At 32.2% G+C, this 25,126-nt stretch overlaps 1 long non-coding RNA gene across 1 annotated transcript; it reads left to right on the forward strand.

The window, feature by feature from the left end:
* Positions 1 to 297: 297 nt before the first annotated feature.
* Positions 298 to 1,906, forward strand: LOC136203239 (uncharacterized). The gene is made up of 2 exons (XR_010674755.1): positions 298 to 597; positions 1,704 to 1,906. It is a non-coding gene; the product is annotated as an uncharacterized lncRNA (long non-coding RNA).
* Positions 1,907 to 25,126: the final 23,220 nt, after the last annotated feature.

A 25,126-nucleotide genomic window follows, 5' to 3' on the forward strand; every position in this document is an offset into this window, starting at 1 on the left:
AATAGGTGAAACATTGGTGGTATCTTGCAATACTGTAGCTAGGTGTGGGCAAAAAAACCAATCAAACCGGTAACCGAATCAAAAACCGGTAATTCGAACCGAAAAAAGCGGTTAACCGAACCGGTGGTTTTCTTAATGGTTAAGAAAATAAATAGGTTTCGGTTTCGGTTTCGGTTTCAGTTTCACGTGTTGAAAAACCGCGGTTACCGGTTAACCGAACCGTTTAATAAATATAAATTTAAAAAGTATATATATTATATATAACATAAATAAGAGTATCAGTAGTATATTATAAAATTAAAAAACAAAAGCTTTTAAGTTCAAAACCCTATCTTTTCCTCTCCTCCTCTCTCATCGTTTGCAACTAGAACAAACAGCCGCCCCGCCCCCCATCGATCTTCCTCTCCTCCTCTCTCACACTGACCGCCGTCTCTTCCCATCTCGTCGTCTCTCTTCCTCTCCTCCTCTCTCACACCGCCTGTCATCTCTCTTCCGATTTCGCACACAACCGCTGTCTTCCTCCTCACACCGCCGCTGTCTCTTCCTCCTCACACCGCCGCTGTCGTTCCGATCTCTCACTGTTCGTGGTTGATTAAGGTATATCTGCTACTGATAGCTCATTTTGCTACTATTTATTTGTTTGTTACATGACTACTTAGTACTGTTTGTTTGTTCGTGATTAATTCATGCTACACGTTAAGCCATGATATTGTTTGTTTGTTGGTGATTAATTACATGACTACTTACATGACTATTTTATGCTTACACCTTAAGCCATGAGTTTTTATGTTTTTGGAAATTGGGGTTGATGATCGTTTGGTGGTTTATCTGTTAAAATTTATGTTGAAATAACATCAGTGTTAACAAATAAAATCAATTTTTTTTTTTATCTGAGCTCTGTTCTCCTTTCCTTTCATATGTTTTACTTTTAAAATTGCAAGAAGAGGAAATAATGAATTCTTGAATTGGAATATTATCTAATACAAAATCAACACTAATTAAGTGATAAATGAATAAATAAGATCAGTGGTATAAAAGGAGGAAATAAAGTGAAAATTGAAATAATGAGAGATCTAGGCATGGAGTGGAGAATTGTATTAGCAACGTTAATGATGATTATAATGGTTTCAGGGCTGAAAATGAAAATTGCTTAAAAGAGTGCTTGGACCACTGCCAAGCTCCTAAAATAATATGCTACAGGAAATGCATCTCTTCTTTCTCCTTCCAACAATTTCAGGTTCTATCTTTAATAGACCTATATTTGCACTCTAATAGTAATATTAAAGTTAAGAGGATTTATAGTAAAGGATGGCCCTGGAGATGTGTATTTGCACTCCTTTCCTTTCATATGTTAGTTTGCAGCCATATGACAGAGCTATATCATTTGAGTAAATATCAAGCTGATTAAAGTTTAAAATTGTAAAGGTTACTTATAAAGGTTAGTTTACAATATCAAATGAGCACCAATTAAGTACCAAATTTTTTTATGCACATTGTGTTGTAGCATTCTAGTGATGATCTGATGTAGGTGTAATGTAATGTATAGTTAATTACATTGGATATACTATTAAATAATTACACTATGTCATATTGTAATGTATAGTTAATTACATTATGGCACTTCGTTTTGTTGTTAAATTAACTAAACAGGTGATGAAGTTCTGGTGCTAAATTTAACTATATTTTTTGTTTTTGTTTTGTAGAGGAATCTTGTGTCACTGATGATCATCCCCTTTGCACAATTGATGAATGATGACCGAGAAGATGTGATGAATGATGATCGAAAAGATTTGATGAATTAATGTTTACATTTCTTTATATTTTGAATGGATTTTGTTTAGTTCGGTACTTATGTTTGAATTCTGAACTTTTATATGAATTCGTTTCGTTTTAATTTTTGAAATTATGTGTATTTTAATATTGTTTAAAAATTTAGGTTTGAGTTTTATCAAAAAAAAAAAAAATATATTAGGTTTGGGTAAAAATCATGGTTAACCGTTGATTTTTGGTTAACCAATAAGAATTGGTTAAAAACCGTTAACCGAAAAACCTAACCGAATTTAATGGTTAACCGATTGTATGGTTAACCAATTGATATGGACCGGTTTCGGTTTACATGGTTAAAAAACCGTTGGTAACGGTTCGGTTAATTTTTTTACCTACTGGACCGGTTAACCGAACCGTGCCCACCCCTAACTGTAGCCTCTGATGGGTCTCTGAGCCATTCTTTCCCTGCTTGCATTCCTGCTCGTCTGTTAGCCGCACGAAGGCTCCTATCATATTGCCTGTCTGTTGAGACCTCAGTGGAATCAAAAAGCACGGGGCAGAACTTATCTGAGTGCCCTATGGCGCCGTAAAAGAAACGGAATTGGGGAAGCTTTTCGTAGCGGAAAGCCACCCATATCTAGTCCCCGCCACTTCTTTTCAGTTTCTGACCTTTCCGCAAGGGCTTCCTCACATTAATTGTAACTTTTATACGTAGAAAAATGTGTCTGAGGTTGGTGAAGCTCTTCGGGTCTGCTTCGATAAACTTCCCTATCCAATTGCCTATCACTTTGCACATCGCTTCCATCTGAAAGTCGATTGGGGGATCCGAAATCTGGACCTAAATAATCAACTCTGTTAAATCGATTGTGGCCACTTGCTCTGATTCCAGCAGTTGTTGGACTATCAGGGGATTTTGGTTGAAGGTCCATGGCCTGTCGTTAAGTACTCGGCACATATCCAGCTCGTGATAGAACTGAAACAAATATCTCCCGTCTAACTCAGCCTCTATTAACGTAACTCCTTTAACAGGGTGCCGGATAGCTACTAAAGTATTCTTCATAGATTCAAAATGGGTGGGTTTTGAGTTTAGGAACTGACCTAAGATGAAGAAAGTGGGATTTTCTTTGGTGGGCGTTGTTGTTATGTGATGCAAGGCGCCTAGTAGGTGTGTAGAATTGTATGTGTGAAATGTGAGTGAGATGTGTGTACGTGTGTTTAAACTCTACTAGACGCGGCTACTTAGGGGCAAGTGTACCCCATCATATCAAGTAATAATCCGATTAAGACCGGGTATGGAATCCACGGGATTTATAACCACATTAAACTACTCGGTTCTATTTGTTATATAAGCGGTGAATACTATAGGTTGGTTTGGGTGACAACTACAAACTACTCCTAAACTATGGTGAGACAGACTTATGTAACCAAAACTCTACGGGTTGCGATAAGTTATAAATATGATAAGCAAAGACTCCGAACGTATACGATTGATGCTTTACTCTTGCAAAGACGACTACGTGTAGACCGACCGACCCGTGAAGTGCTTAGGCTACGTGGTTCCTAGTCAAGGCGTGTCTGCTGGGGATCAGAAACTAGGGCCCGTAAGTTCCGTGGCTTGTCAATTCCTACGGTTTCCGGTGTGTTACTTCCGGTAGGGCAGCACCTATATGGTTTCCTAAAGATGACCCGTGAAAGGGCGCCGGTAATCGTATCCCCCTACACAATAATAAATTAAGAATATCAAAACAAGTAGTAAACATCAACACGTATAGAGAAACGGGAATTGCAAATCATACATTATAAATATGGAATGGAAAAAGAATATGAGTACAACCAAGCCTAGTAATAGGAAGAGTGCAAGATAATTAGCAAGTTAGAAGGGAAGAATCGGCCCTTGGAACTAGCTAACCGGACTCAAGGCCGTCTCTTAGGTCTTGGAGGTGGAACTTCTCGAGCTTGGTGGAAGAGGATGGAACGGAACTTCGGCGGGGTGACGAAACAAGTGAACAAGCTCTCAAAGTGGTAGAGTTTGGTTATACAAAAATCTGAATTTAAATCTAAAACTACTTCCCTAAATGAGTGCCAAACACTCCTATTTATACACATCAAGCTCGGGGGTAGAATCATAATTACATAAGTTCAAGTAAGAATTCACACTATTCTTGCAGGTTTCAGAAGGCACGCCCTGCGTCTCTGCAAAATTAGCCCATTCCGTTGATAATTTCTTCCGTGTGGGCCAAATTTAGACCCGTTGACTCAGTAGACTAAAGTACGCCCTGCGTGGTTGAGCTCTTGGAACTTTGTTGCTCAATTTCACACCATAGACGCCCCGCATGGTAGGTGTTGACCATGTGAGAACACGCAGTTGACTGCCGTGTTTCAAGGGGCATTGTCCTATGCCCCGCGTGGTGGCTTTCGCGCCCCGCGTGTCTCGTGGATTATCACCTTGTTTATTCCTATCTTGTACCTGCAAAATACGATCCTCGAGAACCGAATTAGCTTGACGTTTATTCTTCTGAAATTAATCCAAAATAAAGGAAATTAACTAAAAACATAAAATTTATTTTTATTTTGTTATTTTATTGAAAACGCACTATTTTGTAATTGAACTTTACTTATTTAGCTCAAAATTAAACCGTAAATCACGCTAAAAGATAGGGACAGAATGTCCCTATCATTATGTCCAGAACAAGGCCCTTGGAATCGTCATTTGAGATGCATAACTGTGCGTAGGCTATTGGTAAACCCTTTTCTTTGTTCATCATGCTGGAGACTTGCCGGAGGTGGCAGCCGATCGGGAGAATAGATGTTGAGTATGGTGAGAATTATATTTTACTTAGAACTGTTCAACAGAACAAATGCAAACACTCCATTAGGGAGAGACCCATAAATAATCTAATTTGATTAGAGATATTATTTATATTTATTAGATATATATAATATTATTATTATGGTGCCTTCTATGGTTATTTTGTTTTTTTACAAAGTACCATTACTTGGTGTGTTTTCACCATTAGATGATGGAGCATAAAATTAATCCAATGGTGAAAATACACAAAGTAAGGCTTACTTTATAAAAAACAAAGTAAGCATAGCCTTTACCTATTATTTATTGTATTTATCTAATTAGAATTCATATTTAGAATATGACTCTAATTAAGAGGTTTAACCTAATCCTAATAGGGTTAGAGATTGGAAGCAACAATATATAGCCCCTACATTGAGAATTTCGGTTGACACAGAAAATAAGGAGGTGTAGAATTTCGGCCAACTCAATTCTAGAGAGAAGAAAATTCTTCCCCGACTCCATTCAACCGATTATCATCTTCGTTTCTCTATCTTTGATCTTATATTGATTCCTTTAGAGACAATCATCTTTGATTGCTATTCAATGGTTGATTTCTAATCGTTTCTTTATTATTTTGTTTGTGCTTGTGAAACTTGGATTAGAAGTTATGGGCACTTCGTTTGCAACGGTAGACTGATCGTCATAAAGGTACTATGTTTAATCCCCTTTTTATATGAAATAACGATTAACGGGTCTTGGGTTAAGGGAAATAGGTAAAAAATTTATATTTCTGTGTGTGCCTGTGTTTGCCTATTTTCCTTCAGACGTGCTGGTTCATAGTTTGATTTTAAGTATAGATGGTTGTGACTTTCTTGTCTAGAGTGTCCATGACATATCTATTAACGTTCAAATGAAGAAGAGCATCTGATAGAGATTCAGCAATGTTTAGGCTTTGGGAGTGTCCAAGATGATCAGTCATAATGCCAAGTTCATAGCCAATCGTGTAGAACTCAGAAGAAAGACAGTTTCAGACCTCTTGAGTGGTGGCAGAGCCAGAAGGTATGCAATGTATTTTCTACTCAAGTGATGGCATATGTTGAATCATGCTTAGTTGAATGGAGGTCATTCTATCAACGCATGTGTGGATACATTGTTGAGAGACCAAAGTCCATGTTGTGTGAAGCAAGCTTTTAATATTGGCAACTCATTCAGAAGAAGAATGATTTCACCGATGGAATATGTCGTCATTTAAGTAGCGGACTGAGATGATGTTAGAGAGGTTTAGGAACAGAGAATGCCTCAGCCATTTCGACCAGCTTAGCAGTAGCTGCTTCAAGAGCTTTCAGAACCTTTAGTTTAGAGTAGGTCTGAGACGTTGAAGCGCTTTGATTTTTAATTTGCTCAGAGAAGACAGCTTCGTTATTTTTCAATTTAGAGGAGGTTTGAGCGAGTGAAATGATATCATCGCCAGAAGGAGTTGAATTCTGCTAAGTGGGAGCAGTTGGAAAAGCCAGCCAGATAAGAATTTTTAGAAGCATTTGGTAGGACCATCAATATGAATTGGCTTCTTGGCTATGTTGACCATTATCTCTTTATAAAGAGAATGCATTTTTTCACGTTTTCATGGTTTTAACATTTTCTAATGTTTTCGTGTATTTACACATTTTTGTGTTTTTAAGATTTTTTTCACGTTTTTTGTGTGTGTTTTTAGGGTAAATTACATACATGGTGTACAACATTGTCCATGTTTCACATTTTAGTGTACAACCTTTAATTTTGCATACAAAACTCTACAGCCATATGGTGACCTTCTACTAAGGTATACAACCAGTAAAAGTGTTGAATATATGATGAGTATATAGTGAGGATATATGTATAATGGAGATATAGACAGAGAAGTATAAGAGTTATAATGAATTTCGTTTATTAGGGTTAGGCATAAAGCCTTCTATATATAATGGTAGATACAAGAGTTAGTGTAGAACTAGTATACGCAATGAGTGTTACAGAAAATTATAAACACTAACTAGATAATAAATCTAATTAGGAGATAATGATGAACATTATCTCTAACACGCCCCTCAAGAGCTGTTACGATCATTCAATCAATTTCAATAGGCAGGAAGGCACGAAAGCTACCGTTCTCACCCAAAACAAGTACCATGAAACACAAGCTATCATGTCATATCTATCTATGCTCCTTGATCGAACAAAATTTGTTTGATCCTATATAGCATAGACTCACATTACTACTTCTCTAGTTCTATTCTAAACCCTATAGGGAACCTATTAGGGAGCTCTCTTATAACATTAAAAACCAGACCAACCAGGCGAATTCCCTTTTAAAGAGTCCAACTAATGGCCGTACGTCAACTTCAATAATATACTAGTACAGGTCCTCTACTCATTTGATTATTCTCTCCCGGAAGGGAGATATAAAAATCTTAATTTCAGTTTATCTATATGCTCCATATCATTGCTCAATAGAAAAAATGGTTGCTGGTCTAGCGATCCCTCCTAGCCGCCGCCTAGAGTGCAGCCTGCCTGTTTAAGATCGGACGAGAGCGAAACATGGTGAAGCGAGTGGTAGCAAACGACTTGGTGAGGATGTCCGCAACTTGATCATCAGTCAAAATGAAGCGGACCCTTAGGAATCCACTTTGAACTTGTTCACGAACAAAATGATAATCAAGCTTAATGTGTTCTGTTCTAGCATGAATCACCGGATTTTATGTTAGATACATGGCTCCAACACTATCACATCAAAGCTAAATAGGTGTTGGGAGTGGAATCCCAAGTCCGAGAGCAAAGACCGAAGCCATAGGAGTTCAGCTATGGCACTGGCAACATCTTTATATTCACTTTTAGTGGAGGATCGAACAATTATTGGTTGTTTGCAAGTCTGCCATGAGATAATGACCGTGCTAAGATAAACACAAAATGAACCAATTGATCTTCTGTCACCAGGGTACCCACCCCAATCGCTGTTAGAGTAACATCGAATGAGATTTATAGGTTTAGTAGACAGGGATATTCCAAAGTCAGATGTGCGTAATGTAATGAATGACCCATTTGGCACTTTTCCAATGCTCATCAGTGGGACAGTGAAGAAATTAACACAACTTGTTGACGGTAAATACAATATCAGGATAAGTGAAAGTTAAATACTAAAGCGCTCCAACAATTTTTTGTATTCATCACCAGAAGGCAAACTAGTGTCAAGATCTTTGGAGGGAGTTGGTGTGGTAGCCATGAGTGTTGATGTGGTTTTAGAGTCAACCATTTTAACCCTTTCAAGAATGTCAGCCACATACTTGGCCTAACACATATGAATGCCATCCTTCTTATACTGAATCTCAATATCCATAAAATATTCTACCTTGCCCAGATTTTGAATGGGAAATTCCTGTTCAATGGATGCAATGGTGCAGGTAATGTGGGCATGAATATTTTCAGTGATGATGATATCATCCATTAGAGTGAATTCCATGTTCAGTTAGATAATTAAAAAATCACCAGAAAGATATTCTCCACCATATCTGGTATCTAATATCCAAGAATCAGACTATTGAATTGAATTTATTTCAATGTAGAACATATGATATGTATTTTACGTATACGTGCTTGTGAAGGCAAGTGCACCTTAATCGTGTATCAATTAATAAAGTAAAAGTAGAGTATTGTTCCCACGAGGATGATGATTATAATTACTAATCTTTTTGCTACTATCTATTATTTAAACAATCGAAAGATAGAGTTTGTTGGGTAATTGAATTAAAATTACGCTAAGTGAATATGAGTTATACAAATTGACAATAGGAATTATTTATAATAGAAGAAAGTAAGGCTTTTAGTTTCACTTAACATTTTTGCTTGGTAATAACACTTAACCTTTTTTGAGTTGTTTTATCCTTCTAAGATGACGATTTTTCTTATTAACTAATAGATTTTCGAATTATTGGTTCTAAACTCTTGATTAATTACTTTACCTTGATCTAGGAGGTTACTATACAGAAGGAGCAATCTCCGTTGTTCCACGAACTAAGAATGCAACATGAGAACAAAAGGAGGGGGAACAGAGTGATTGCCTTGTGCAACCTCTGATCTTTAGTCTAGGGTAAACTATTGTAGGCAATATTCTGTTTCTGGTGTGTCTTTCTAGGTTTAGCTCCATAGCTTTCTATTTATAGCTAGGCTAAACCTAAACCCTTAATCCTAACTTGTTTACTCCATTTATTCCTACAAGAGCGAAACAATTAGCAATTGTATTTTTGTTAGAGTAAAAGACAAAAAAACTGAAGTTTAACCTTTTTGTAAACACAATCACGTGATTTAAAAACTTGCAAACAAGATTATGTGGTTTGTGCAGTTTTAGAAAAATATTAATGTGGCCATTTACTCTTAAAAAGAGCAATTTGAAGAAATAAAAAATTCCGACTTGCAAATCATCTCATATATAATACATATATATTTTATTTATAATCATTTATTAAAATAAAATCTAATTTCTAATCTTCAAAATGGAAGTTCAATGAATAATTATAATAAAGAAAATATATACATAATTTTTTTTTGGATAATATGCAAAAATACCTTAAAGTTTATAGTTAGGGGCAATTTTACTCATAACGTCTAAAATTTTGTAATTTTACCGTAACATTAACAGTTAAAAATAATTTTATCTCCGATATTAACAAGTTGGGTCCACTTAAGAAATTATTCATCGTTTTGTCTTCTCGATCATGAATTTTATCATCTAATTTCACATTTGCATCATTTTATCATTAATTAGTAATAGACCACAACATATGATTAGACATGAAACAAATTTAAAAATTATACTATATTTTGTACGAGTTTGATAAAAAAAAAATCAAATATTTTGTCGAAATTAAAAATATTAATCTCCAATTCTGTTATTAAATTACAAAAAACATAAAATAAAAATTAGAACCAAGATATACAATTTGTGCAGAATAAGGAACATAATTTCTATGTTTTATAATGATGTTTGAAACTGATCAAACTTGCCAATGTTATAGGTACAATTTAACCGCCAATGTTAGATATAAAACTGCATTAGTTTAGACTTTAAGGGTAAAATTACTACTGCTCATAAACATTCTGAGTATTTTTTATCTTATCCTAATATTTTTTAATTTATTTAATAGAATAATTCTTTTATAACAAAGTTGTATCAATTTTTAAATATGGTCTAAAAACAGCCCTTTACAAGAAAATAATTCCTAACCGTTCTTAGATTAGGAATTATTTTTCTAATTAATACTTTTTAGGTACCCATTTATATTTTGAATTATTCATCTTGTTCAAATTGTCCTAAAGATAAGAGTATGAAATTGACATTAGCCGCAGACAGAGGCAACTCCAGTACTTTAGAAACCTTAGGCCGCTAGTTTTTATATTTTATTTTTTTATAAAATAAAATAAAATTAATTTTTGACCGAACAAAACCCAAATAAAGATCAAACTTTTTAGGAAAATTTGCAGAGACAATTAACAACTATATTATTATTAGAGTAAAATACAAAAAAAAAAAAATTGAGGTTTAACCGTTTTTGTAAATACAATCACGTGATTTAAAAACTTGCAAACATGATTTTGTGGTTTGTACAGTTTCAGACATTTTGTCAAAAAATATTACAGTGGCTATTTACCCATAAAGAGAGCAATTTGAAGAAATAAAAAGGTCCGACTTACAAATCACCTCGTATATATATTTTATTCATAATCATTTATTAAAATAAAAACTAATTTCTTTTCTTGTTCAGACACTCAATTTTTTCTTTTATTAATATATCGCGGGTTTGACAGTTCTTAGACTATGAGTGCTCTTCCCGCCCAAATTCGGTCTCGTCCCAATTTCTATCAAAAAAAAAAATACTTATAATAAAAAGAAAACATATTCATAAATATTTTTGAATAATGTGGAATAATACAAGCAATTTTACCTGACAGTAATAGAAAAAAGAAAAAATTACTTTAATTAGATTGAAAGAGTGGTAAATTTGAAAAATAATTAGAGGTAAATCGAAAAGAAAAGAAAGGTAAAAAGAAAGGGTAAATTACACCCTTGGCCACTGAACTTTATCCATTTTTACATTATGGCCATTCAACTTCATTTCTTTCCGGTATAGCCACTGAACTTTATACTTTTTAACACCGGTGGCCACTCAATTTTAACCAACTTCTTAAAATGATCTTTAACAACCGTTAACGACCTCAAAATGAAAATATTCAAGAATTAAAGTTGTTCAGAACGACATTTACCATGAAACCATATTTTTTATTTTTGAAAATCACATTTTTTGGAGCTTTCTCTCTCTAAAAATTCACTTTCTCTCTCTTAACCAAACAACACCTAATTGACCTCAAAGCGAAAATTTTGAAGAATCAAAGTTCCTTAGAATATCATTAGCACTTTGAATTTTTTATTTTTAGCCGTCAATGGTCGTTTTGAGACGTTAAGTGGCCATCGGTGTTAAAAAGTATAAAGTTCAATGGCCATACTGGGAAGGAATGAAATTCAGTGGCCATAATATGAAAATTGGTTAAGTTCAGTGGCCATGGGTGTAATTTACCCTAAAAAGAAAGAAATAAGAAGCTAAGTAGAGTTGGATAGATACGGTAAGTTTAATTAGATTAGATACACTAACGGGGCGTTTGATATTCTATTGGGATAGAAATAAGGATAAATAATTGGGATAGAGATAAAATATAATAGTCGAGCATTATTATTCAATGTTTGGTATGTGAGATATGGATATGGATAACATAATATATTTTACTATTTTAACCTTATTTAAACTACATAAGATTAATTTGAGGGATAAGAGGGACTTTTTCATCCTATTTAAATCGGAGAAGCTAATCTCACCTCCTTATTCCACCCCCCTCTTGGGTATATGATTTGGGGGATAAGAAACTTATCTCTCATTTGTCTTACTCTTCTATCTCCCAAACAAACACGAGATAACTTATCTCGTATTTTTTATCCCTATATCACTTTTAACAAACACCCCGCAAGTACAAGTGTAAGAGAAATAAAATCTCTGGAAACCAAACCATCTTTCTCTCTCTTCTCTCTCCGTCTCCACCGCCAAATTGAAACCTAGTTTCTAGAAAACGACCGATCCCAATTCTCATAGTTGGGTTTATGGAGTACTGAAACTGCAATTTTTTCTGGTCAAAGCCACTCCGAGACCCTTTGCGACGACGTTGTCGAAGTGAAAGCCCGTGGGATTATTGAACGTAAATCATCTCTCTCTCTAGTTTCCGATCTTGAATGAGGCGGGCAGATATAGATCTTGACCATCCCCACATATGCAGACAGATCGATCCAAGATACAAGGTTAAATATTTTTTATCCTGTCTCTCTCCATCGCAGACAGGGAGGGGCCCGGACCCCTCCGGTCACCGGAACCACTATGGTCACGAGTAGTTTCGGCCCCTCTAATATTAGTCTATACAAGCTCTATGTAGTAATATTTTATTTTTTAAAGGTAGATGAGATGGTTAAAAACACTTGATTCTTATTAAAAGGTCTTAGGTTCAATTCCTCCAAACCTCAATTTATTTTATTTTTCAATAATTATAAAACTATGCTACAATTATTAATAAATAAAAAAATGTAAAAATGTTATAATATTTTTAGAAACTAGCATTAAACTAATAAAAAAAATTAAATATATCCGATTACGTGTTAGGCTTATCTAAAATTCAAAATTTTAATATTTTGGACCTATTAGATACTTCCTAAATCCAAATTTCTAATTTTTTTTTTGTGTGTAAATATATCCCACTATGTGTTAGGCTTGTCCAAAATTCAAAATCTCAATACTTTTGACCTATTATTAGGTACTCCCTAAATCCAAATTTCTAATTTTTGTTAGGTCTGTTAGGCCTCTCTAAATCCAAATTTTAATTTTTTTTACCTGTTACGCCTTTATAAATCCAAATTTCTATTTTTTTTTGGTATGTTAGGTCTTTTTAAATCCAATTTTTTTAAATTTTTTTTGGCCTTTTAGGCTTCCTTAAATCCAAATTATTAATTTTTTTTGGCCTGGTAGGCCATCTGAAATCAAATTTTTTAATTTTTTTACATGTTCAGCGCTCCCTAAATCCAATGTTTTTACATGTTAGAACTATTAAACGAAATCTAGTTTAATTTTGAAAAATTGTACATTAATACTTAAAATTGATTTTTGACCATTCAAATTATAACACGCATATATACAAAAAAAAAAAAAAATTAAGCAAGTTCGATTTAGCAACAAATTTTTTTTTCCTAAAAGCACGTGTAAAATCGGCCCCCCAACCGAGTAATCCAGTATTCATCACTGACCGCAGACATGATCTTCGATCTGTCTACAATTTGATTTTCATCTCCTGATGGTCTTGAAGATAGAGATTACCAGGTTTGGTAACAAAAGAAAATCTAACTCTGTTTTGTCCTCCAAATTGCTTAGATCTAAATCATCTCATATATAATTTTCTATTTTATAGATCAACACAAATTTAAATGGCCTTATAATGAACAACATCAAAAATAAAAAAAAGATCATCATTCACAAGATCAAACCTAACTGAATATAATATTCACACAAGGTATAATTTATTCAATTGAAATAACCAATTTCTTTTTTTTTTTTTTTTTTTTAAAAATTTGCGCAATGCGCTTACATTAAAGAAGAAAGAAAAATCCCCACCAAACCCGGATGTGATTCGAACCCATGACCTCCCAAGGCATAGGTAAGCTCTCAACCACTAGGCTAAGAGCTTCACCACGAAATAACCAATTTCTTATCAGCTGAATTCTTCTCCATGTTATTTTCTTTTTTCTGTTCTCTTCTTATCAGTTCTCTTCGTTTCCTCAATGGGTTTTGTATTTCATAAATTTCTTCTTTATAATTGATTTTATGGAAAAAGAAATTCATATAAAACTCAGTTCCTATGAAAACAACCCATTTAAATTGATGGCTCTTTTTTCACTGTCACCAAATGAACTGATAAGTTTCAAAATCAGACTGCTGGAACTAAATAAAGACTTGAAGCATCAAAAACAAAAAAGAGATCATCCATGCTCATGCTCATGTTCTTACTTTAGTCTTTATCCACATTTCATTTCCTCTTTTTGTTGTTGTTATTGTTTTTCTTCTTTCCTTTGCTTTTGCTTGATTCTCCTATCTCCCTTTTAGATAATGCACCTTCTTCTTCTTCCTTTATTTGTTTTTCTTCTTTGAGATTCTCCAGTTTCATTACGACCATGTCTATTGTTGGCCTGTTTTTTGGAAGTTCACTCGCACAACGCAGTGCCAAATCCGTTATCTTCTCGGCTTCTTCCTCTGTGCATCCTTCTCCATCCTCTCCCATAAGGGTCTTATGCACCACATGTCGCTTTTGTAACTGCATCAGCTTTGCTCTAACATATATGTTAGTTTTCTCCTCCTTCTCGTTTTTGTCTCTTTCCCCCCCCCTTCTTCTTATGCTTATGAGCCAGAGCTTTACGATCCATCGTGTCACCTATCTCCCTCTGATCCGCCTTCATTATAATTTGCAGACATATGATCCCAAAACTGTAAATATCAACTTGTTGAGTCACATCTTTCATACCTTCAAAATAGAAAAATAACACATGAAGTTACATATCTGTTTATTATTGTATTTACTACCAATAATTTATAGACCTTACTTTTGATTTCATGCGGGTAATAACCCGGTGTGACTGCTCCGATCTTTTTAGCATTCCCCACCGAACCAAGGTCACATAACTTTGCTTTATCTTCATTATCAAGTAATACATTTTCCGGCTTCAAATCATAGTATATCAACCCATTCTTATGAATATGTTGAATTGCTTTAGCTATATGCTTTAACACATCAATAGTCTTCGTCCATTGGAATCCTGTAAAATGAATTTGTGTTATTAAACAATTTGTCTTACATTTCAAATTAAACCACTGGTGAATTTGACTTACCTTCGTATGCGCTATTTAAGTCTTTTGGAAGGTATTCCATGACTATGTAGTAAAACTCTTCATTGCTTGCATGTCCGATGATATTCATAACAAGCGGATGCGCAAGAGTTTCCAAATGTTGTTTTTCCCTCTAACAGTAAGAACATTAAGTTACTTAACATTTAATAGTAAAGTTATATAATCCATTATTAGTTAATAATAGTCAAACCTCGTAGCATTCTTTTGATGCATTCATGAATTCTTTAACGACTATTAGTTTGCCTTCAATGACTCCTCTGTATAGCGTTCTAGAACCCCCACCTGCAAAGCTGTCTTCAAAATCATTTGTGAACTCTTTAATTTGTTCAACCGTGAATTGTTTCGACATTCTTCAAATTTTTCTGCAATTGAAGAAATATTTAAGCAAAAACGGATAGAATGAACTCCAATGGATATAAGACTAAAATTATACAAATGCATACATTTTCTAACTCTAATAGATGCATGCATATAAGACTAAACTTTGTTTTGCATTTTTTTTGTGCATTTTCTGTTTGTCTTTCACTCTCTATGCAATAGAGAATGACACACATAATATTGCATTATATTTTAAGATTTTGCTACGGTAAATATGGAAAGTGAAAAAAGGCAAAGCAATGTTGCTATGTGTGCCCAATACAGTCTTGAGAAATATGTTCTCATTTTTCATTTTCTACCTGAAAAACTTTGACCGACTCATAAATGTATTCTAGCTAAAAAACCCTGTCTTTTTTAGGTTATGAACTGACTAGCCTAAATATTCATATTGGTATATGTTTCTTCTACTTACTTTGGCTTGAAAGCATTGATATTTTCCCTTAAAGTTCTGTCTTACTGTTTCCACTTCATTTTTGGAAGCAAAAGTATTTGTTGTTTTTGCTTCTAACGTATATAGACATTCCAACTAGAACCAACTAGAATATAGCTACTTCCTTTCTTTTATCTATAATATATTCTTTTCTATCATTTTCCAGAAGATGAATTGCAACCAGTTTCTTAGTTCGTTTAGTGCTTATGTCCATTTTATAGGCTTCAGAAGATGCCAAGAAACTTGTCCATGCTTGAAGTCTGAAATGTTTCTCATTTATATTATTAATTTGAAAGGGAATTATAAAATGAATTAAGATGTGATTAATTCTATTAGAACACCTATACACGAGACTAAACAATCTGAAAGTGGCATATTCTATGTTCTTACCATGTATGTAATTTTCAAATTTTTGTGCTACTAATTTTTTCAGTTTGCTGAAATTGTTTATAAGTTTTTATGGGAACTTAACATTAAGCAGTCTAACAGCGTAAGAGAAAATAACAATAAAATATATTCTTTTTCTGGCTGTTAACAACTTTAACATTTTACTTACCAAAAGAATATATGAATTCTCATATACACTTTTTTTTAAGTATACAATATATTTCCTCTTAATAGTTCCATTAAAGATGATTTTAGTATATAATATGTTTTTGTGGTTGAGAAGTTCTTAATGGATTCAATATTTTTCACACTTGAGGGGGCAGCAGAATCAGCAGGTTTGTAAAAGAGCAACAAAGACAAAGCAAATGAACAAAGAAATATGGAGAAGCAAATAAGCTCTTCTTCTACAATGCTTCTTTTTCACTTGAGTTTTCTTCTTTATTTTGACTCTTCCACTGCTCAAAATGCTACCACTGATCTAGCTGAAGGTACTAACTCCTCTCCATTTCTCTTCTTATATTTTCAATCAGAACCAGTCCATAATTTTATTGCTTTTGATCATGGATTAACATGACGAATCAAAGATTGAAGAAACAGTGAAACATGGCTCATTATATGCTTAATTAGTTTCTTCATTTGATTAGATTATAATTCCAGAATCAGAAGTTGCTCTTATGAAATGGGAACTTTTCTCATTTTTCATCATATAATAATAATAATTCAGGGGCAGATCCTATTATGAATCATTGATTGGGCTTCAGGGTTAATTAGAAAGTATAAATTGAGGGGCCGTTTGTTTCGGGGGTTTCAGGAAAATGTAAGGGAAACATGAGCTTTCATTCCGTTTGTTGGTGTTTATTTTATCAATTCAACCATTCCATTTACCCTATTTTACTTTTAGGTTTACCTCTAACTCTTCTAATCTCATTCCCCCAACACCCTAAGGTTTTCCATTGCCTTTCCGTTCTCTCTCACTAATTTGAACATCTACTTTCCTTATAAAATTTCATTTTAGTCTCTATTTTGTTTTTAATTTTTATTTTGATCCATATATTTATTTATTTTTACATTTTAAATCCTTAGATTAATTTCACCTTTGATCCTTATACTTATATATTATTTATTTTCAATTAATATTTTTAACTAATTTTTATTTTGATCCTTATATTTATTTATTTGTATTTTTTTTATCCCTAGACTAATCTCACTTTTGATCCTTATACTTATTTGATTTTACTTTTTTTATCCTGAAAAATATTTTTGATAAATATTTTTCTTTTATCATATTATTCAGTTTTATTATTTATTTTTAATTATTTTAAAATAATTATTTTCTTTTTAAAATAGAATATTTATATTTTTTTACTTATTTTATTTTAGTTTCTTCAGTTTCACAATCTTTTGATTTTAATGGTTGAATAAATTGATTTTTGTTCTTATGTTTATATGTGATTAATTTATTAATATAGACACATGTATGTATAGAAATTAGGGTTAATTACAAAAAAGTACCCTGTGGTTTGGTCTTTTTGCAATGTGATACTTGTGGTAATTTTTTTTTCCAAACACAACCCTGTGGTTGTAAAATTTTACATGTTTTTTTTACTTCGCCAAATTTGGCCGATAACGACCTCAAAATGAAAATTTTCAAGAATTAAACTTGTTTGATATCATATTTACTATGGAACCATATTTTTATTTTTTCAAAATCATCATTTTTGGAGTTTTCTCTCTCTAAACATTATATTTCTCTCTCATAAAAAACAACTCCTAAATGACCTCAAACCTAAAAAGTTGAAGAATTAAAGTTGTTTAAAATATCATTTAACTTTTGAAAATCTTCATTTCGAAGTCGTTATCGATCAAATTCTGACAAAGTGAACTCGAATGCAAAATTTTGCAAACCACAAGGTTGTGTTTGGAACAAAAAATACCACAGGTACCACATTGCAAAAAGGCCAAACCACAGGGTACTTTTTTGTAATTAACCCTAGAAATTATTGTTAAAAACACAACTCTATTTTATTACCTCATTTGAACCAAACAGCCACAAAAGGAATCATGAGTATATAATTCCCTTTGTGGAACTGAAACAAGCAGAGAAAGGAATTCAGGGGCATTCCATTCCTTTCTCCTTGTTTCACTTTCTTGATTACATCCTGTTACCCCTGTACGAACCAAACATCCCCTTAGTTGAATTGATTTCGTAACGATTGACAACACACATTCCCTCTCTGTTTTGTCTCCATCAATATTCTTTAGTATCGTCCTTTGTTAAGACCTTTCATTCTAATATCGCTCCCTTAAAACAGGATGGTAGCACTGATATTGAACTCGATAATTCCATCATTGTTTTTTTGTTTCCAAAACCAGTGTTTTGATATATATGTGTGTGTGTGTTATGACAATCTAAATAAAAGTATTAGGTACAATAGATTCGTGGTTTAAAAGTTTGCAAATAGAGGTATGTGGTATGTTTTTTTTATAAAACAATGTATTTAAAATTAAACTTTTAAGTAATCGATGACAATAAGAGCATTTTTTAATTTTTTTTCAATTACATTTATATATTAACAAAACACATATCCCAAAATCAAATTGCAACCGTGTAAAATGAACTTAAATATCAATTTTTTTTGACAAGAACTTAAATATCAATTTAATCATAAACTGTCAGATTAGTAAAAAACGTAAAATTCCACCATACTATTTATTGTTTCGATTTAGAAAGTTGTTTTTTTTCCGGGGGTTATGTTTTGTTGATATGTAAGTATAGTTTTTATTAAGATAAAAATGTATTTGTTTGTAATTAGAACTTAAATGTGTAATTGTAATACTTTGTTTTGTAAATAAACCTACCATAGACCTTTATTTGTGAACTTTTAAACCACATACTTCTGTTTGCAAATTGGAAAAACCAAAAGCATTTTTTCGTACTTTTCTCTATAAATAAAATTATTTTTAAATCTAACTATCAAATTGACTATTTTTTGATTATTATTTGTTTTTGGAAGAAGCTCTGATTAGAAAAACTTTTACTATTATCTCAGTAACATCTGACTTTATAAAAATAAATGAATATATTTAACTATTTTTAAAGTGAAATTATAATGAATATATATATATAGTATTAGCTTCAATCACTATTTGGTTTTTTTTTTTGTCTATTCAAAATGTATCAGTTGATTAAAAAAAATTTATCAGTTAATTCATACTCTATTACTTATAACCTACTTATTTAATCAAATTTGATCCGTTACTTATTATTTTTTTTTGTTGGTATATCCGTTACTTATTATTTAACTACAAATAAATTGATATTTATAGTTTTTTTTAACTAAAATTATACTGCAAGCTACAATTACGTTTTAATCTCATAGTTTAAAAGTATTACGTTGAAAAAATCATTTCAAGAAATGATCAACTTTCTATTATTATTATAGGGTTAGACTATGCTTACTTTGTTTTTAACAAAGTAAAGAGTTTTGATATATGCAGCTCTAAGTGCTGCATATAAGCATTTAATGTAATGGAATGATGGTTTTAGAAGTATAAATATATAAATATAAAAAAAAATAAAAAATTATAACTAAATCATATCACCAAACTTAATTTTTAATATGTCATTATTTTCTATATGTTATGATTTTACACCCTAATTTAAAAATTCTAGACCCAAATTCATAAATCATAAACGCTAGAAAATATATTCTAGACTCCTACTTTATAAATTCCAATCTTTAAAATATATTAAAAGTACTAATTTTACTAGTTTGACATATACTTTATAAATTCTAATTTTTAAAATATATTAAAAGTACTGATTTTACTAGTTTGATACAATTCAAAATCATTAGTTGACATAATTGTATATAGTTTTTTAAAAGTGAATTTATATATAAATTTCCTTAGATTCAACTCATTCAATTAAGTCTCTGTTTGGCCCCTAATATTCATCCCATACCTATAAGATCCTTGGGCTTTTTATATGAAAATCATATTTAATTATAAAATTTCAATTAAATCATATTACAAAATATAATTCTCAAAATGTTATAATTTTCTATATATCAATAAAATATGATTTTATATTATAATTTATAAAATTTAAAGCTTAATTCATAAATCATTAATCCTAAAAATATATTTTAAACCCTTAATTCATAAAACATAATACTTTAAAAATATAGAAAAAACAATTATTTATTTAGTTTGAAATTGTTTAAATTAGTATTTGATATTTCAAACCTGCATTTTGGTGTAAATATCCCAAGATCCAAACAATAGGCCAACCCAACCTAATTACATCTAAAATTCATCCCCATATATTCCTAACAAATCCCTAAACCTCGAAATCATGGGGGTTATGTTTCTTTCCCTCTCGTTTTATTACGCTCGTCTCTCTCTCTCTCTCTGATCCTTCTTAGACGGATTGTACGATCTTTGTTTCGTTCTAATTGTACCTCTAAGGGTTCTGTTGGACGATTTCGGGCTTCCGGCAAGGGCCGGTTTACTCCGATGATGTCCTTGGCTGTCTCATGGTTCTAACTGACCTCTATTCCTACATGTAAGGTAAGACTATGGTTTGCTCTCTCTCTCTATTTCTCCGACTACCTCGATTTCACTTTGGTTTGTGTTATTATGCGATGAAAGTGATAGAAATATGGAGAAACAATAAACTAGAATGATAGAAATGATGAATAAACTAGAATGTATTAACCTTTCTTTTTGATCCGATCTTATTGCTCCCTCTCACAGTGTTTTGCTCCCCTTACAATTTTTTTTTTCTGATCTGATCTTACAGTGTTTTCGCTCCCCCTATTTATACTGAAAGTTATAAGAGTTTATGGTCTGTTTTTGGTAATTTTCTTTTTAGAGGAAATTACACTGGAAATCACACTGGAAATCAGTTTTAGAATTTATGTAATTTAATTTTGTATAGGTTCAAATGGAATGATGTCTATAGGTTCACTGCCACCTCCTTCCTAGCTGTCGAATAAACTTCCTCCAGGAGCTCTAATTCTATAGTATGTTATGAACCTGAAACTAGGGAGTTAATGCTTTTAATTTTATTATTCATGTTTATATTTTAAGATATTTATATGTATAGTTCTGGCTTTACATTTTAAACATTCAATATTATATTGAATAGGCTGTAATCAAATTCTAACTCCTCAATGACATTGATGACTTGAGCAACTTGGCTAATCTCCCTCCAACCACTGCCTATTTGGTAATTTTTTTTTTTTTAACAGTTGTCTTGGCTGTGGCTTATTGGAAAGTGAGTGGATTACATGACAAATGCTTAGACACCAAAGAATCGGTTACTACCACATTTTCAGTTTTAATTTATTAAAATAGGAAAGTAATCTAAGAAAATTCAGACTTGTTCCTTTCTCAGAACTAGTTATAATGGAAAAGCCAATTAACTTCGATATTGTAGAATTCAATGCCTCAAAGTAATCTAAGAAAATTCAGACTTGTTCCTTTCTCAGAACTAGTTATAATGGAAAAGCCAATTAACTTCGATATTGTAGAATTCAATGCCTCAAAGTTATTGCTCATTTCAACTAGAAATTAGAATGTTAAATCATCATATCATAGGGGATTCACGATTTTTTAAACTACTCTTACCTGACTTGTTTCTGTTTCAGAGTCAATTACCATTCCACTATATTGGTTATGCATTCTAAATTCAGTACTGCACTATTCCTGTGCCTTGGTTGCTTTTGGATTAAGTACATGTAATTCTAGTCTGAGATCAATGGGAAAGCTTATGACATTGAAGATCCTTAAACTTTAGCACAGGTTATGCTTCGGGTTTTAACGTTCAATGAGTAGTAACCAAACGAGGTAAAAGGAAATCACTTTTACTATTTGATTCTCATTAAAAATTAAATATTTATATTGTTCTTAGGTTTGCTCTACAAGAAATGAAATTACATTAAAGAAAATAAAGGACAAAGACACTTGGAGAAATCCGGTGCCTTGATTCTAGGGTTTTATGATGAATGGTGGTGATTGAAGATGAGTTTAATTGGCTGAAGTGTGGTGCACCATGTGATATACTCTCAAGCTTCTAGAATATACTAAAGATGTGTTTGGACAGAAATATCCTTGATTGCGTGAAATGACCGAAATACCCTTGGTAGTCCAAGAGTGTTTTTCGGTCAAATAAGAAGCCTAAGTGGCTTGGGTTCATTTTCTTCGTTAGACTTTTGCTCTGCGCTCATCTCTTGCTCTCTCTTCTTCGAGTTCTTCCTTTCTCTATTCCCAGAAAAATAGCTCTCAGAAACTGTTGTTCATGGTGTTGATCTTCTCAAACTCTAATATACTATTTTTCAAACTGTGAATAAATTGTCCTTTTAGTATCTGATTTAGAAAATTTGCATTTTAGATGTATGCAGAATCCAAAGGTGCAGCGTGTGATCTAAGAGACATATTGTTAATTCAAATCCAAAATGATTCTAGTGATGAAATGCACTTTGATGTATCTTACAACTTGTTAGGCATAATCATAGCATTTAATTAAAATTGAAGAATGTGGAAATTTACCATTTACATGCAACAATTTTAAGCAAGAAAGATTGAACAGAGAAACATTTAAATTGTTGCTTTTGGTTGTTAAAATTGGGAGAGTAAGAAGGAAGGAGTCACTTGTTTTGACTACAAATTAAAAGTAAAGACAATATTCAATCAACAAGCAGAGTTTGATTTTTATCAATAAATTGGGTTTAGAAGATTTAATAGATGTTTTATACTTTTCATTTCAAATACACAATTAATATATACTGAAACTTTGATCAATAAAAAAAATAAAAAATTCAAAATGTATGAATTGGAAGAATAGCCAGAAGACATCATCTTCTTATGAAATTTATAGAGAAAAATATGCTAAAAATGAGATTTTCTGCTTCCCGCAATTGCTAACGCCCTAAGGGGCGTTTGGTTCGGGGTCTTTAGAAATGGTAATGTGAATATGAGGGTTTTATTTCCTTTGTTTTTGTTTGTTTAAAAAAAAACTCATTCCCTTTACCTATTTTAGATTATGGGTTTACCCCACTTTAGGTTAAGCCCATTACCCGAGGCCCTGTAGGGAATTGGATTCCCTTTACCCCATTCCCTTCTCTAAGTATATCCAAACATATAGGGGAATTAATGCTTATTCATTTCATTTCTTTTAGTTTCCCTTTCTTTATTCATTCCCCTAAATGATTTCTTTTGCTATCATACGACTCTAGAAGAACTGATCTTTTATATTTTTGGACCAGAGTTGAAACTGTAAATTAGATATGCAACTGGTTTAGAGTCTGATTTTTCAAGAATAAAAACAGAGTTTCTAGTTCGATTTTAATGCAAAATGTAGTTTTTGAGATTGCGGACAATGGATTTCTACAAAATAAGGAATAATTCACAGAGAGTGCCGTTATTAGCAAGAAAATAATTAAATAAAAAACAATTTTACAGAAAACCAACATATATTACAGTTTATGTTATTTTCAAGGGTTAAGGTGCAAAAAGACCCTTAACGTTATGGGTCAGGAACAATTTTACCCTTAACGTCTAAAATAGTTCAATTTTACCCCTAACGTTAGAAGCCAAGAGCAATTTTACCCCTAACGTTGATAAATTGGATCAATTTCAGACACTATTTATATAACATATATATTTTTGTTCATTATTCTGCACCAAATTGCATAATAATTCGTTCTAAAAAAAGATTTCATGTTTTTTATAATTTAATAATAGAATTTGAGATTAATATTTATAAATTCGGTGGATTTTTTTTGCATTTTTTTGTCTAATCCGTACAAAAAAACAGTATATTTTTTTATTTTTTTTTTCACATCCCACCGAATGTTTGTGATTTTTTACTGATAAAATAACACACGTATGAAGTGTAGATAACAAGATTCATGACCGAGAAGACAGTTTGATGAATTATTTCTCACGTTGACCCAATTTATTAATGTTAGGGGTAAAATTGCTCTTGACTTCCAACGTTAGGGGTAAAATTGCACCATTTTAGATGTTAGGGGTAAAATTGCTCTTGGCCCAAAACGTTAGGGATATTTTTACACCTTAACCCTATCTTCAATTATAATTTCAAGTTTTTAACAATTACATAATTTTGTTTCAGACTCCTTGTTATTTGTAAATAATTCACTAAAACATGTTCATTGTGTAACTTACCCTTTTTTTTTTTATTACACCCTCTATCCTTTTAGGAGTGTGATGGATATGGCTGCTTTCTTACTATATATTTGAAGTCTTCCCTAGCATCCTCTTTGGGCTGAATGGGCCGAATTTGAACTCATTGATTGATTTTGCTCTGTTGATGCTTCTCCTCTGTTTAATTCACTAGAAATGTTTACTTGGTTCCTGGAATTAAGTTGTCTGGCCAAACAAACCTTTATTAAGTCTGAGTCGGTGGATTCGGTCGGGATTTGATGGATTTAGACCCGAACATACCTTAATTTTAATATGTGATATTACATTACAATTCGTAATTTAGGTTATAAGTGTCTCTAAATATAATTCACGGCAAATTAATAAAAATTGAGATATTAATCCGATTGGTTGATTTTTGAACTTTAATTAATAAATTATAATTCGAATTCAAGCAAATTCAATTTTATTCAAAATACAAGAAATATATCTCGAATAAAATTCATAATAGATTAAAATTATATATTAATTCGATTAAGTCACGCTTTGAATATAATTCAGTATTTTTACCGATTTTTATCGAAATATGACAAATTAACTTTAAAAACATAATTTTTCCCTAATAAATTATTTTGAAATATAATCTAATTATAAACACATTGGTTTAGGCAAATTTGATCTAATTATAATCAAAATAGTCCCCGGCAACGGTGCCAAAAACTTGATGCTCGTAAAGTATATAGCAGTTAATAGGACAAGTGTATCCTATCGCAACAAGTAATAAAGTGCTAAGCACGAGATCGAACCACAAGGACTATTCGTTACAACTAGCAAATCTACCTAGAATGATCTAATTGTTTAGAGGGTTGGATAAATGTTGGGTTTTTGAATAACTAACTAATTGAATTAAAAGCAATAAACATAACAAAATAAAGTGAACAATTGATAGGGTAGAAGGTGAATTCATGGATGACACAACCTAGGCTGAGGAATCCTTTGATTAAATCCTATGTATGGGTTTATGGAGTTCAGATTTGTGTTTTACCAATGATTGAAGGTAATTGCCCTAAGTGAAAGACTAATATGATCAGTATTGTCCTTCCTATTCACATGCATTCGGGTGACGGCTTGATTAGGCATATACCCTAGGTCATGCAAAACATTAGGTTTATTGACAATTAAGGCTAAAGCCGT

This window comes from Euphorbia lathyris, chromosome 8 (assembly GCF_963576675.1).
Source record: "Euphorbia lathyris chromosome 8, ddEupLath1.1, whole genome shotgun sequence".
NCBI classification, from domain to species: domain Eukaryota; kingdom Viridiplantae; phylum Streptophyta; class Magnoliopsida; order Malpighiales; family Euphorbiaceae; genus Euphorbia; species Euphorbia lathyris.